General features: G+C 38.7%; 1 long non-coding RNA gene across 1 annotated transcript in view; it reads left to right on the top strand.

Annotated features, from left to right (window-relative positions):
- The window catches only part of LOC119862852, a 62,645-nt gene extending 49,818 nt beyond the window's left edge, over positions 1 to 12,827 (top strand). Inside the window, exons 3-4 of the long non-coding RNA XR_005295403.2 lie at positions 10,462 to 10,545; positions 12,319 to 12,827. This is a non-coding gene — a long non-coding RNA (uncharacterized LOC119862852). The remainder of the gene's footprint in view (positions 1 to 10,461; positions 10,546 to 12,318) is intronic.
- Positions 12,828 to 13,216: the final 389 nt, after the last annotated feature.

The raw sequence follows: 13,216 nt of genomic DNA on the forward strand, positions 1-13,216 counted from the left end.
ATAGTACCTGAGCTCCTTCTATGGAAGTTGTACTCATGTAGGAACTGCAGGATCAGACCCTGTGTTTGCAGAAAATATAACAGAATGGAAAGTGCTTATCCTGAATGTGAGGCAGGGATTTTTTTTGTGGCAGATGCCTGGCATGTCTGTGGAGAAGATATGTCATATTAATGCCCTCCAGCTCCCTACCCTGGGCTGACAATAAGTATTGCCCTTTTTTAGTGCTATCCTTTTGTAAAAAGAGTTTTAGCTTTTTATAATTGTCCTTCCAGCTAATTTGGCTCATAATTGTTTTCAGCTTTGTGAAATTGGCCCTTTGAAAATATTTATATCTATACATATCAGTGGTTTGGATTTCATTCTATTTGCACATTATAAATGTGATCTAGTCATGATCATTGGTACCTATGTTATCATTATTTTTTTGTTCTGTGATCAGTTCCTCTTGTGTGGCAACTTGAGGTCTAATACAGAATTCTTCCATGTTGGATATAACACTAATTGTCAAAAAGGAGAGATTAGTTTAAATGAACAATATGTTTATGGAATAAACACTAACAAAAGCCAGACTGCTCTACATAGCATAATGGAGTTTTAATGCATTCCTCCTGTCAGCATGGTGTATTTGTGTGATAATTTTATGTGACAATGTAATTAAATTGGAAAACAATTCCCATTTCCTATGTATTTTATCTATTCATCATCATTTATTTCTTTACTTTCTTGCTCTGCAATAAATATTATTGTAAGGAGAGTTAAATAAGTTAAACCAATGCAATTACTTTTACAGATTGAAATTAACTTCATGTATCAATTTATACTAGTTTGTATAGAGCACCTACTATTTGCCCTGTACAAATAAATGCATTTGTGGCAGTATATTTATGGTGTCACTATGGTTTCCATGTTTGCATTCCTTTTGAGTAATGATCTGTGTGTTAAAACTTGACATTTTAACAGTATTTTCAAACAATTTCATTCATTATCAAATAACCATTTATTACAGGGTGGCAATTTCAAACCATTTACTGGATCCGTTAGACATTGCTAAACAATGATTTATCAACCAGTGTGCAAATTTTAATGCTTATCACAGCAAATATAGAAAATAACATTAAACAGTGACTTGACAACAGCTCTGACTAAATTAACTTTTTTTTTAATCTTGATGAGTCATATTCAGTAATAGCTAGTTTGCCAGTTTATAAATGCACTGGAAATTGAGGGCAGTAGACTACATTGCTTCCTTCTGACAGGCGGGGTTTTTTAAAAAAAGTGAATTATAAAGTCTGTGTAGCACAATCCGCACATCTTGGTAAGTATTATTTCATTTTCTAATAGTGTTACACTGGATGGCCCAATGCTGACATGGTTTGTGTTTTCCTAATGCTGATCCTTAATGCTTTTCAGGCTAGATTTAATCCCAGGTTATAACATCTGCTTTTCCCAGCAGTAGATAGTCTACCCTGAGTGAGCTGCAGTGGCACAAAGGATCTGCAATCTCTGTACTGCTAAGAGCCCCACAGGCAATAAGCACAGCCTAGGTGAGTTCAAGCACACATGTGGCCCTCTGGCTGCAAGATTTGGTGCACAAATTTCCATCCCTCACCTTTCCTAAACTCCTGGGCAACTTCAGATCCTTGAGGTTCAGGGAGAGAAGGGTATGTATCCAGAACTGATAGGTGAGTTTGTGGAGGGCTTTAGGGGAATATTAGATAGAGGGCTCTCTATAACCAGGAGGAGGGGAAACTCTGTTATGTAACTCATCCTGGGTAGCAAACAAGAGGAATCTGAATTACTCATTTATGAGCATAAATTTGATCTAGTTAGTATTAGTGAAACCTGGTGGGATGATTTGCACAGTTGGAATGTTAAAAATCCTATTTAGGAAGGACCAAATAGGCAAAAAGGGAGGAGGAGTGGCACTTGGTCAAAAATGGCATTACCTGTTTCGCAGTCACGGATAACTCAGAAGAAAATTATCTTGAATGCTTATGGATCAGTGTCTTAACAGATAAAGCACAAGACTGGGTTGCTGCAGACCACCAAATCACACTAGGAAACAGGATAACGGACTCCTTCTGTGCCTATCTGTAATATGTACGGAAAAAAATGCTACAATATCCTGGGGGATTCTAATTTGAGTGACACAAGCTGGAGGTCTCATGCTGCCAGTACAAAAACATCCTTGGGATTTCTAAATATTATAGATGACAGTTTCCTAACTCAAAGTGTTACATCTAACATGGAAGAATTCTGTATTAGACCTCAAGTTGCCACACACAGAGAAACTGATCACAGAAGAAAAAATTAATGATAACATAAGTACCAATAAGAAAAGGAGTACTTGTGGCACCTTAGAGACTAACAAATTTATTTGAGCATAAGCTTTCGTGAGCTACAGCTCCCTTCATTGGATGCATGTACCAATGATAATGACTAGATCACATTTATAATATGCAAATAGAATAAATCCAAACCAGTGATATAGATAGATAGATATAAATATTTTCAAAGGGCCAATTTCACAAGCTGAAAACAATTATGAGCCAAATTAGCTGGAAGGAAGAATTTAATCAGAAAAATGTGAATGATAATTAGTAATTGTTGAAGAACTCTGTACAAGATATCCCAAAAGCCACAATCAAGGAAAAAGGTTATATGGGTTAAAAAAACAACTTGATTTAGAGGGGAAGGGAAGTCAGGTATAAAAAATAAAAATATAATATAATATGAAAATAATATAAAAAAATATAATAAAAATATAAAAAACAAATGGAAGACAGGGAAAGTTGATAGTAATTAATAAATCAGAAGATAGGAATTGTAGAAAATTAGTAAGAAAAGCAAAGGGACACAAGGAGAAATTTATGGCCAGCAGAATTAAGGATAATAAGGAGGAGTTTTTTAAAGTATATTAGGAACCAAAAGGATCCTAACAATGGCATTGGTCCATTATTAGATGGAAACGGTAGCATTATCATTCATCATGCAGAAAACAGAAAAGTTCATGAAATATTTCTGTTCTGTATTTGGGGAAAAATAGGTTATATAGTCATGTCATATATGTGATGAAACACTTTCCGTTCCAACAGTAACTCAAGCTACTACTATCAGACATTTTAAAATCAGCGGGTCCATATAACTTGCATCCAAGAGTTTGAAAAGATCTGGCTGACTAGCTTGCTGGACCATTAATGTTGATTTTCAATAAGTCTTGGAACACTGGTGAAGTTCCAGAAGACTGGAAGAAAGCTAAAGTTGTGTCAATATGTAAAAAAGATAAATGAGATGACCCAGGTAATTACAGGCTTGTTAGCTTGAAATCAGTCCCGGGCAAGATAATGGAGTGGCTGATATAGGATTTGATTAATAATTAAAAGATGGTAATATAATTAATGCCAATAACCATAGGTTTATGGAAAACTAACTTGATATCTTTTTTTGATGAGATTACAAGTTTGGTTGATAAAGGTAACAGCGTTGCTGGAATACACTGGGAATTTTGTAAGGCATTTGACTTGGTACCATATCACATTTTTATTTAAAAAAGTAGAACAATATACAATTGACATGGCACACTTTAAATGGATTAGAAACCGTCTGATAGGTCTCAAAATGTAATTGTAAACATGGTACTGGTGTGTTTCTAGTGAAGGATTAGTTCTTGGCCCTATTCTACAGTTTTTAACATTTTTATTAATCACCAGGACGAAAACATAAAATCATCACTGAAAGTTTGCAGTGAGGGAGTGATGAATAGTGAAGACAGGTCACTGGTTCAGAGCAAACTGAATTGCTTGGTAAACTAGGTTCAGGCAAACAGTATACATTTTAATATGGCTAAATGTACATGTATATTTCTAGGAACAAAGAACATGGACCTTACTTATAAGATGAGGGACTCTATCCTGGGAAGCAGTGACTCTAAAAATAGATTTGGCAGTTGTCGTGGATAATCAGCAGAACATGAGCTTCAAGCGCAAGTCTGTGGCCAAAGGGCTAATGTGGTCCTTGGACACATAAACTGAGGAGTCTCAGGAAGGAAGGAATAGAGAGGTTATATTACCGCTGTATTTGACACTGGTGCGACTGCTGCTGGAATACTGTTACTAGTTCTGGTGTCCACAATTTCAAGGATACTGATAAATTGGAGACGGTTCAGAGAAGAGCCACAAGAATGATTAAAGGATTAGAATACATGCCTTTTAATGATTAACTCAAGGAGAAAAAATATTTAGCCTAAAGAGAAAGAAAGGGGTGACTTGATTACAGTCTATAAGTACCTACATGGGGAATAATGGGATCTTCAATGTGGCAGAGAAAGGTATAACGTAACCCAATAGCTAGAAGTTGAAGCTAGACCAATTCAAACTGGAAATATGGTGAATATTTTTAACCGTGAGCATAATTAACCACTGAAACAATATATGAAGGGTCATGGTGGATTCTCTGTCACTGATCATTTCAAAATCAAGATTGGATGTTTTTCAAAAAGATATGATCTAGGAATTATTTTTGGGAAGTTCTCTGGCCTATGTTATACATTAGGTCAGTTTAGATGATCACAATAGTCCCTTCTAGCCTTGGAGTCTATGAATCTATAAGTAAAGTAGGGAGACAGCCCATTTCCTCAGAGAGTTCAAGTATTATCACCACAAAGTACTTGGGCCCAACCTAACACCAACTGCAGTCAATGGAAGGGTTCAAAGAGTGAATATTAAAGGATACTGTAGAGCACATTCTCAGCATGAGTTTTCCAATAAATATTTGTTCAAAACTTTGTGTCACTTGCAAGATTTGTGAATGTTTTCATGCATAGATTGTGGTCCCCAAAATACTCAAACAATGAATGAATAATATGATCCCATCCATTACTTATTTTATTTGTATAATACCACTTACAGGCTTTAATTGTGACAGTAAGAAATAACCTGTGCCCTAAAGATCTTGCAGTCTAGATAGGCAAAACAAAGAGTGTGGGGGGGGGGGGAGTACTATAATTTTACATATGGGGAACTAGGTCACAGATAGACCGTGACCTCTCTTGCCCAGTGTCTCACATGCTGAGAGGGCTGAGAATCAAACCCAGATCTCCTGAGTCCTAGTCCAATGCCTTAAACCCTAGCCATAAAATTTCCACCTAATTAACATTTTCAAAAGTGATTTAGGCACTCAGGAGGTCTAAGTCCCATTGATTTTTCAAAGAAATTTAGACTTCTAAGATCCTAAATTGCTTTGAAAATAGGACTTAGGCTTCTAAGACACTTAGGTGCTTTTGAAAATTTTACTCATGCCCATCGTTCTAAACACATACTTCCAAAGTAGATGCTTTTATTTGTGAAAATATTCATGAATCAGGTTTGTTTTTTTCAAAAAAGCCCTACCAAATCTAACTGCAGCCTGTGGGAATTTTGCTATGGTTGGAGTGCAGAATCAGGCCCAAAGTATTTACAAAATGTTGTTGTATTAAAGAGGTTACACACACACACACACACACACACACAGGTGTTTTGACAAAACCGCAACTGAAACCAGTAAAAAATGAATAATGAGTAAAGTGAATTAAACTAGAAATGCCAAAACTGATTTTTTTTTTAAACAAAATATCATCCCAAGAAACTCTTCATATAATCCTTTAGTAGGCTGATTGCATAATCCCAATTCAGATAGAGCTGCCATTGAATTCAGGATCAGGCGTTAAAAAGGGGTATAACTAAAACAATTACTTAGCCTTAATTTAGGTGTTAGTACCAAGTGCCAGAGTAAATGAACCATGTCTATGCTAAGAAAATGTATTTTGTTATAAAATGAATTAACTACATGTCAATTGAACACATCTTAGCTCCTAATGTGGACAAGTCATGTTTAAAAACGTTAGCTAGTTGTGGTTAACCACAGGCTCTACAAGTGGAAAAATGGTGTTTAACATCATCCTAGGTTAACAATGCTTTTCTCGAGTATGGAGAGAGCCAAAGAAAGCTTTGTTTTAAATCCTTCAGTAGCCCCAATAATACAGGATATTGTTTTAACCTGGTGAGATGGGTAGAAGCAGGGGGAAGGTTGGCAGGAAGGTGAGTTCTCTGTTCGCTTAAGAAGATATTATACAAAACATTACACCCAATGAGAGTATCTGTCAAAATGTAACTACCTCTGTATCTCTGCCATTATCTACCTCCCATAATGGATTAATTTGACACTAATTGCAAAAATGATTTAATTTAGCCAATCTTCACAGACTACTGTTTGAAAATTAAAATTAATAGATAGAATAAAAACTGAATATTCCTACAAGATAAAGATTTCGAGATTAAAGACCCTGAGCTGCTGGAGAGGGCAACAGAAGTCTCTTTCCCCAAGCAAACTTACTAAGAGTGAGGTTTGGGGAGCACCGTTTATAGATTTTGGTGCAAGAGGAAAAAGTCCTGCTCAGGCTGCAACCCAGCTCTCCAGCAGTTGAGTATTAGGCTTTGTCCCAGTCAAAAAGGGCAGCATAGGAGAAAGCCCAGAGATACTGGGTGTGCAGTGTAATGGGAAGCCAGTTAATTGGCTTAGAGGATGTGTGAGAGACATGGTCAGATTAGTAAAGATGATTTTTATACTGGGCCAGTTCCTCTGCTTTGCCATGTCTCCACTGGACTTGTGAAGCAGAGGTGAGATTTGCGCCAAGGAACTAGTGCAAGTTCCCTCATACTTTGACTGGTCCCTTATTCTTCCAGAGGTTGAAATGGTCTAAGGGCTGCTTCCATCTGCACCAGCTGGTAAGAATCCCTAAGGTACCATCTACCAACTGAACCCATTCCTCCCACTTTTACACTATGCACCCTGTACTGAATGGTTCACTGGGGACAGCTATAGTAACTGTAAGCCCATTAGAGACCCAAAATAGCACAAAGAAAGTGAAATGGGCCAGAGAATCTACCCGTATATTTATACATATATAAGTGTAAGGCCTGATCTACACTAGGAAATTAGGTCAATATAAGTACATTGCTCCGGGGTGTGAAAAATACACATCCCTGAATGACCCAAGTAAACCGACCTAACCTCCAGTGTAGACAGCAGTCGGCCAATGTAAAAATTCTCCTTTTGACCGAGCTACCACCTCTCAAAGAGGTGAGAAGCCCTCTTATTGGAGTAGGTAGTGTCTTCACTGAAGCAGTGCAGTTGCACAGCTGCAGTATTTTAAGGATAGACAAGCCCTGAAAGATACAATGTTGCTGTAGCTGCAAAATGTCTTTCCAATGGTCTTATTTTACCAAAAAATGAGCATGCCAAAACTACCTGCTTTGTGAAAAGTGAACACTTTGTCCTTTGATGCAGGAGATAGGAAGGGCAGGACTCAATCAGATAGAGTTGTGGGGTTTTTCCCTTATCATTATATTTGCATTAAATTAAAAGATGCCAATTCCACAACATCAACCCATAGCCATCAGAGACTTGCTTTGCTAAATACTACAGTGGGAATCCTAATTGCTCCACCACTGCACTTTTGCCAGCTTCCCTTGTGTTCTTTTGTGCACCAAGCTAATGTAATTAGCCATGTGTTAGGCTTGCAAAGGAGGATGGAGCTGATACTAACACATGGCTAATTATGATATTACAATTGGTTATTTGGTAGGCTGACTTAAGGGACTTGTAATATGACACAGAATCTTTCATCTTAAATTCAGCAGATCTCAGCCCCCAAATTCCAAAGCAGGAATCAGTAATTCCTCATTAACTGTGGCACAAAATGAATCAGATTCCACTCAGCCAGGTAGATGAGATTTGCCCACAATTCTGTCATCATGGATATTGATATTGATATTTAAATTGTCACTGATATTTAAATTTCAAAGGGCAGACCCCACTGCTAAGAATGAACAGAGCTGATGCTTCCCTGGGGCATTGCTTTTGTCTTCCCCACCCCCTTCCAAACCCAACAAGCAATCACGTATCAGCAGATACAGTTTTAGACTTTCAAGGCTATTGTTTGAATGGGGCCCGTCGATGCTATTGCAATACAAATAATAATAATGCTGTCAGAATGGCTGGAAAAATTAAAGGTTCTTTTAAATGAAAGCTAAATTGTAATGTTTCAGAGTAGCAGCCGTGTTAGTCTGTATTCGCAAAAAGAAAAGGAGTACTTGTGTCACAAGTGTGTGTACTTTTCTTTTTGCTAAATTGTAATGGATCTCCAAGAGGACCCTACCTTTGTTGCAAAGAGTCATTTCTTCTAGATGTCATGCTTTTGCCAAAGGGCAATCACCTCCTCTGGATGCTCTGCCTTAATCATGAGAAGTTGTATGCCATAAATTTGCATTTCTCTCATGGAAGCACAATGTGTTGCTAGCCACCTGAGAAGCCCGATCAAAATAATTTCCTAATGTATGTGTATATGGGCTTTGGCATCTGTGCTGCTTTCACACTGGCTGTTCCCCAAAACAGGGCTGACTCCCCTCTTTAAAAAATGTGTTTTGGGAGGGGATGAACAGAGAAGGAATCAGGGTAGTTTAAATCCTCGTTACAAAAGGAGTTCCAGACTGATGCACAACTGCAACTCAGCTACAGAAATGAAAACCTATGCAAAAAATGTGACCACTCCTGTTCCTCTGGGACATGCATGTTGTGGTTTGCGGGTGAGGTGTGTGTGTGTAATGAGTGGCTGCTGCCCCCTCAACTCTCTGGGATGACGGGGGATGACAGACTCTCCAAGGAACAAATCCTTTGACTGCTTCATTGAGGAAAGGAAACTTGTCACAATGCCAAGAACAAAACTGCTGCTGGGCTTAGTTTTGAATTTTATAAAGTGAATAAGTGAAAAACGTATACACACTCACTTCAGACTCGCGCTATGAATAATTAAAAGAATATGTAATTTTATCCAGTTTTCCCCCTCAAGCTCAACCAGCAAAGATATCTTCTGTCCAAGTAACAGGGTGCTTCATGTTTTTTTCAAAAAACTGTCAGAAGTTAACTGAACCAAAAATCACTGAATTTATATGCATGCAAGTGGAAATAACAGCCTGACTGTTAGAACAGACAAGAAAGAAGCACTCAATAGTTTTATTGGATGGAGGTGTAAATTTTTAATTTGACTATGCACAAGGATTTTTCCAATGCTGCAGGTCCTCCCTTCATGCTGGATTCTGATCAGAGATGTGTAAGTGGGGTATAATTGTTTTTCTTGAAGAATTTTTTCCACACAATGTACAGTCAATCTGTGGAATTCCTTGCCAGAGGATGTTGTGAAGGCCAAGACTATAACAGTGTTCAAAAATAAATAAATTGATAAATTAATGGAGAATAGGTCAATCAATGGTTATTAGCCAGGATGGGCAGGGATGGTGTCCCTAGCCTCTGTTTGCCAGAAGCTGGGAATGGGCGACAGTGGATGAATCACTTGATTACCTGTTCTGTTCATTCCCTCTGGGGCACCTGGCATTGGTCACTGTAGGAAGACAGGATACTGGGCTAGATGGACCTTTGGTCTAACCGAGCATGGCTGTTCTTATGTTCTTAATACGCCACTGTACTTGTCCATGTAAGCAAAGCAGCTGACTTCAAAGATCACGGAAAGATGCAGTCATATACGTCAGAGTTGAATTTAGGCTTCTTGGGTATTTTATCACCATTAATACTTGGTCGTACACAGACTTTGCAATTGGCAGAGATCAGACATCTTTACTATGTAATGTAAGATAAAAGAAGGGTGTTTACCAAGTCGTGAATTGCTATGCAGAAATATTTTCAAAGAACAGAGAAAAAATTTCCTTTTTTGAGAAGGGAACAAGCACTGGTATATATTTAAAAAGTGTAATATAACAGCAATGAGCCAAATTTTGCCTTATATGATACTGATTAAGCCCAATTGCCCAGTGATTTTATCTGGAAGGGGCACAAGCAAGAGATCTTCTTTATCTTTCATTTTCCCCATACTCCTCAGAGAGTTCTACCAACATGCTGTACTCCTTAATTTTACTCAGGCAAAAATTAGAGTCAATAGCAGTTTTGCCTGAGGAAGGAGTGGTGAAAAAATTATTAAGAAGAATGCACTTAGCACCTTTCACTTGAGGATCTCAAAGTACTTTACAAATAATAAGGCTTGCAATAACTTTTGTGAAATAGGTAAGTATTTCACAAATGGATAAGCAAAAGTTAAGTGGCCTGCTTAAGTCATGCAGCTGGAAGTGGCAGAGGCTGGATATAGGAAACAGGTCTCCTGACTTCCAGTTGCTTACTGTAACCACATGCCCCAGTCTGGCTCACACTACTCTTGCTGTTTGCAGCCAGCAAATTGTTACCTTCTCTAGTAGGGAAAATCTGTTACAGTGGCTACAAATCCTCCTACAGAACAGGTTGAATAGTTTCTCTACTGAATGTGAATAACAGACATTTCCTTGACAGGGTAAGGTTCAATTATTTTCTCTCATCATTTTTATATAGTATATATAATATTTAATATTCTCATTTCTCTAGTGTCAAGCATGAGATCCTGTCAATCATTGATGAGGATGCTGTTCCTTACTTAGGCTGATTCCTGCCTGTCCTTCCTCTCTGCAGGTATGTACCAAAAGGTGGAACAGGTGCAAGCCTACTGCATGGGAAGGGGCAAAATTGTGGTGAGGAGGTCCAATGTTCAAATACTACAGAGATGGGTGCAGTATAAAGGCCTGCAGAGAACAGAATATGTTCACAACCCATGCATGCCATGCTCCTCAGTGATTCCATCTAAAATAGCTCAGCTAGCTTTGGAACAAGGTTAGGATATGTAGAAACATAGCAAGGGCTAGTGACTAGGCACTGCCCTCCCCCCGTCTACACAAAAAGTGGATGCAACTCAAAGCAATCTGCTGTCTGTCTGGGAGGATGGAGGTCCTTCACCCCCTGCAGAGAAGGTCTATGTAGCAGGAGACAAATGAGGAAGGAGAAACTAGTGATACTCTCCCAAGGTTTGCTCATCACAAGAGCTCCATCCATAACTCAACCTCTGCCACGATACAGTTCCCACTCATGATGCCATAATGTGTACCCCAACTTGCCTGGGCTGCTGTATTCCATAACCCACGTCTCAAAGTCTTGTACTCCAAATCCTGGCCCCAATTTTCAATCTCCTCTTAAACCCTGCACTTCATAATCCTCTACCCCAGATGGGAAAAAATGGTTCCAAGTATTAAAAAATGTAAGTGTCAGCTCGGACACTGTCTGCAGTATGAGCTAATCTGATCCCTGCTGCACAATGCTCATTTTCTTCAATATTGTGCAGGGAAGGATGATTTAACCCCATTCAGAAATGGCAGATGTTGGATTTGTGTTTTCTATTCCAATACAAGTACGACTAAATCGATATGTTTAGGAAATGGATATTGGGTGAAATTTCTCTTTAATATAAAATGCAATGAAACTCTGATTATGTAGCAGAAATGCAGGGCTTCAATAAGGCTTCTGTGCCCTATAGGAATACTACAAGTGGTTCAGATTAGATAAACCCTATCCAGCTCTTACACACCTGAAAATTATTGTATGGTATGTTACACATTAATTCCATATCACAATAGCACCTAAAATTGGAGCCCGTTTACGCTAGGTGCTCTATGTACATAGATTAAGAGGCAATCTGTGCCCCAAAAGAACTGACAGTCTAAACAGACAAGGTACAAGAAAGGCAGCAATAGTATCCTCACTTCACAGATGGGGAACTGAGTCATAGAGAGATGCAAAGTGACTTGCCCAAGATCACACAAGAAGTTTGTGGCAGAGGCAGGAATTGAACACAAATTCCCTGAATACCAGTTCAGTGCCTCGAACACCAGGCCATTCTTCAGTGTTTTAAACTGAAATACTCATCCTATTCCTGTTCAGATAAGAACTCTGGAACAAACAAGAGTATTTCTCCGTATCCAGCCCAGCAAGCATAGACCTTCAACTGAATACTCCTAAATTCCTAGGTTACTGAGCTATTTACACTAACCATCTCACAGAGGCAGTTTTTATCTTCTTTTCTTTGTAACAAAGTATTTAAAAAACAGATTACTGCCATGTTTAAAAGAAGAACACACACAAATGTACATATTGTCTTTAATTGTTGCTTTCAATGGCAATTATCAGTCTAAAGATTAATCATAAATTACCCCACGTCCAAACTTGTATAACAGTTGTTTTTGCAAACATGCAGGATAAATTTGTCACACAGCATTATTCTTACAAACCAGTTCTTTTTGGTACACTTTTCATGTAAGTATATGCTTGTATTTACAACTTTCTGATGTTTAAAAATAGAGGTATTCAACATTTGTTATGCAGTTGGTTCTGACCCCTTCTTTGCTTCTTTTCTAGGTTACATTTGAACACCCTGATTGATTTCCAGCTATCTTTTGCCACCTTGTGGAGAAGGTGAAACACTGCATGACATAAATGGCAAACTCTAGAGCTTGTCAGAAAACAAAACTTTTTCCCCTGTGGGGAAAAAAAAAATTCATCAAAACTTTCCACTTAAAATTTTGACTTTTCATCAAAAAATTAAAAGTTTTGGCCCAAAAAAGAAAAGTTTTCAATGGAGACTCAAATTTATGCAGAAAGCAGACACTTTTCATGAAAATACTTGTTTAGAAATCACTCAAACTTCAATTGAAACACCGTTTTGATAGAAAAGTTTTGACTAGTCTTAATGAAGTCCCCAAATGGTATCACCATGTGGTCATTTATAGGTAGGGCCCTAGCAAATTCATAGCCATGAAAAACACATCATGGACCGTGAAATCTGATCTCCCCTCATGAAATCTGGTATTTTGTGTGCTTTTACCCTATATTATACAGATTTCAGAGGGGAGACCAGTGTTTCTCAAATTGGGGGTCTTGACCCAAAAGGGAGTTGCTGGGGGGGGGGGTAAGGTTATTTTAGGAGAGGTCACGGTATTGCCACCCTTACTTCTGCACTGCCTTTAGAGCTGGGCGGCCAGAGAGCAGCAGCTATTGGCCAGGCACCCAGCTCTGAAGGCAGCGCCCCGCCAGCAACAGTGCAGAAGTAAGGGTGGCAATACCATACCTTGCCACCCTTAGTTCTGCACTGCTGCCTTCAGAGGGGGCGGCCGGAGAATAGTGGGTGCTGACTGAGGGCCCAGTTCTGCAGGCAGCAGCTCTGACTTCAGAGCTGGGCTCCCGGTCTGCAGCCGCTGCTTTCCAGCTGCCAAGTTCTGAAGGCAGGGCCGCTGCTAGCAGCAGCACTGAGGTAAGG

The sequence above is a fragment of the Dermochelys coriacea genome, chromosome 10 (genome assembly GCF_009764565.3).
Source record: "Dermochelys coriacea isolate rDerCor1 chromosome 10, rDerCor1.pri.v4, whole genome shotgun sequence".
Classification (NCBI taxonomy): domain Eukaryota; kingdom Metazoa; phylum Chordata; order Testudines; family Dermochelyidae; genus Dermochelys; species Dermochelys coriacea.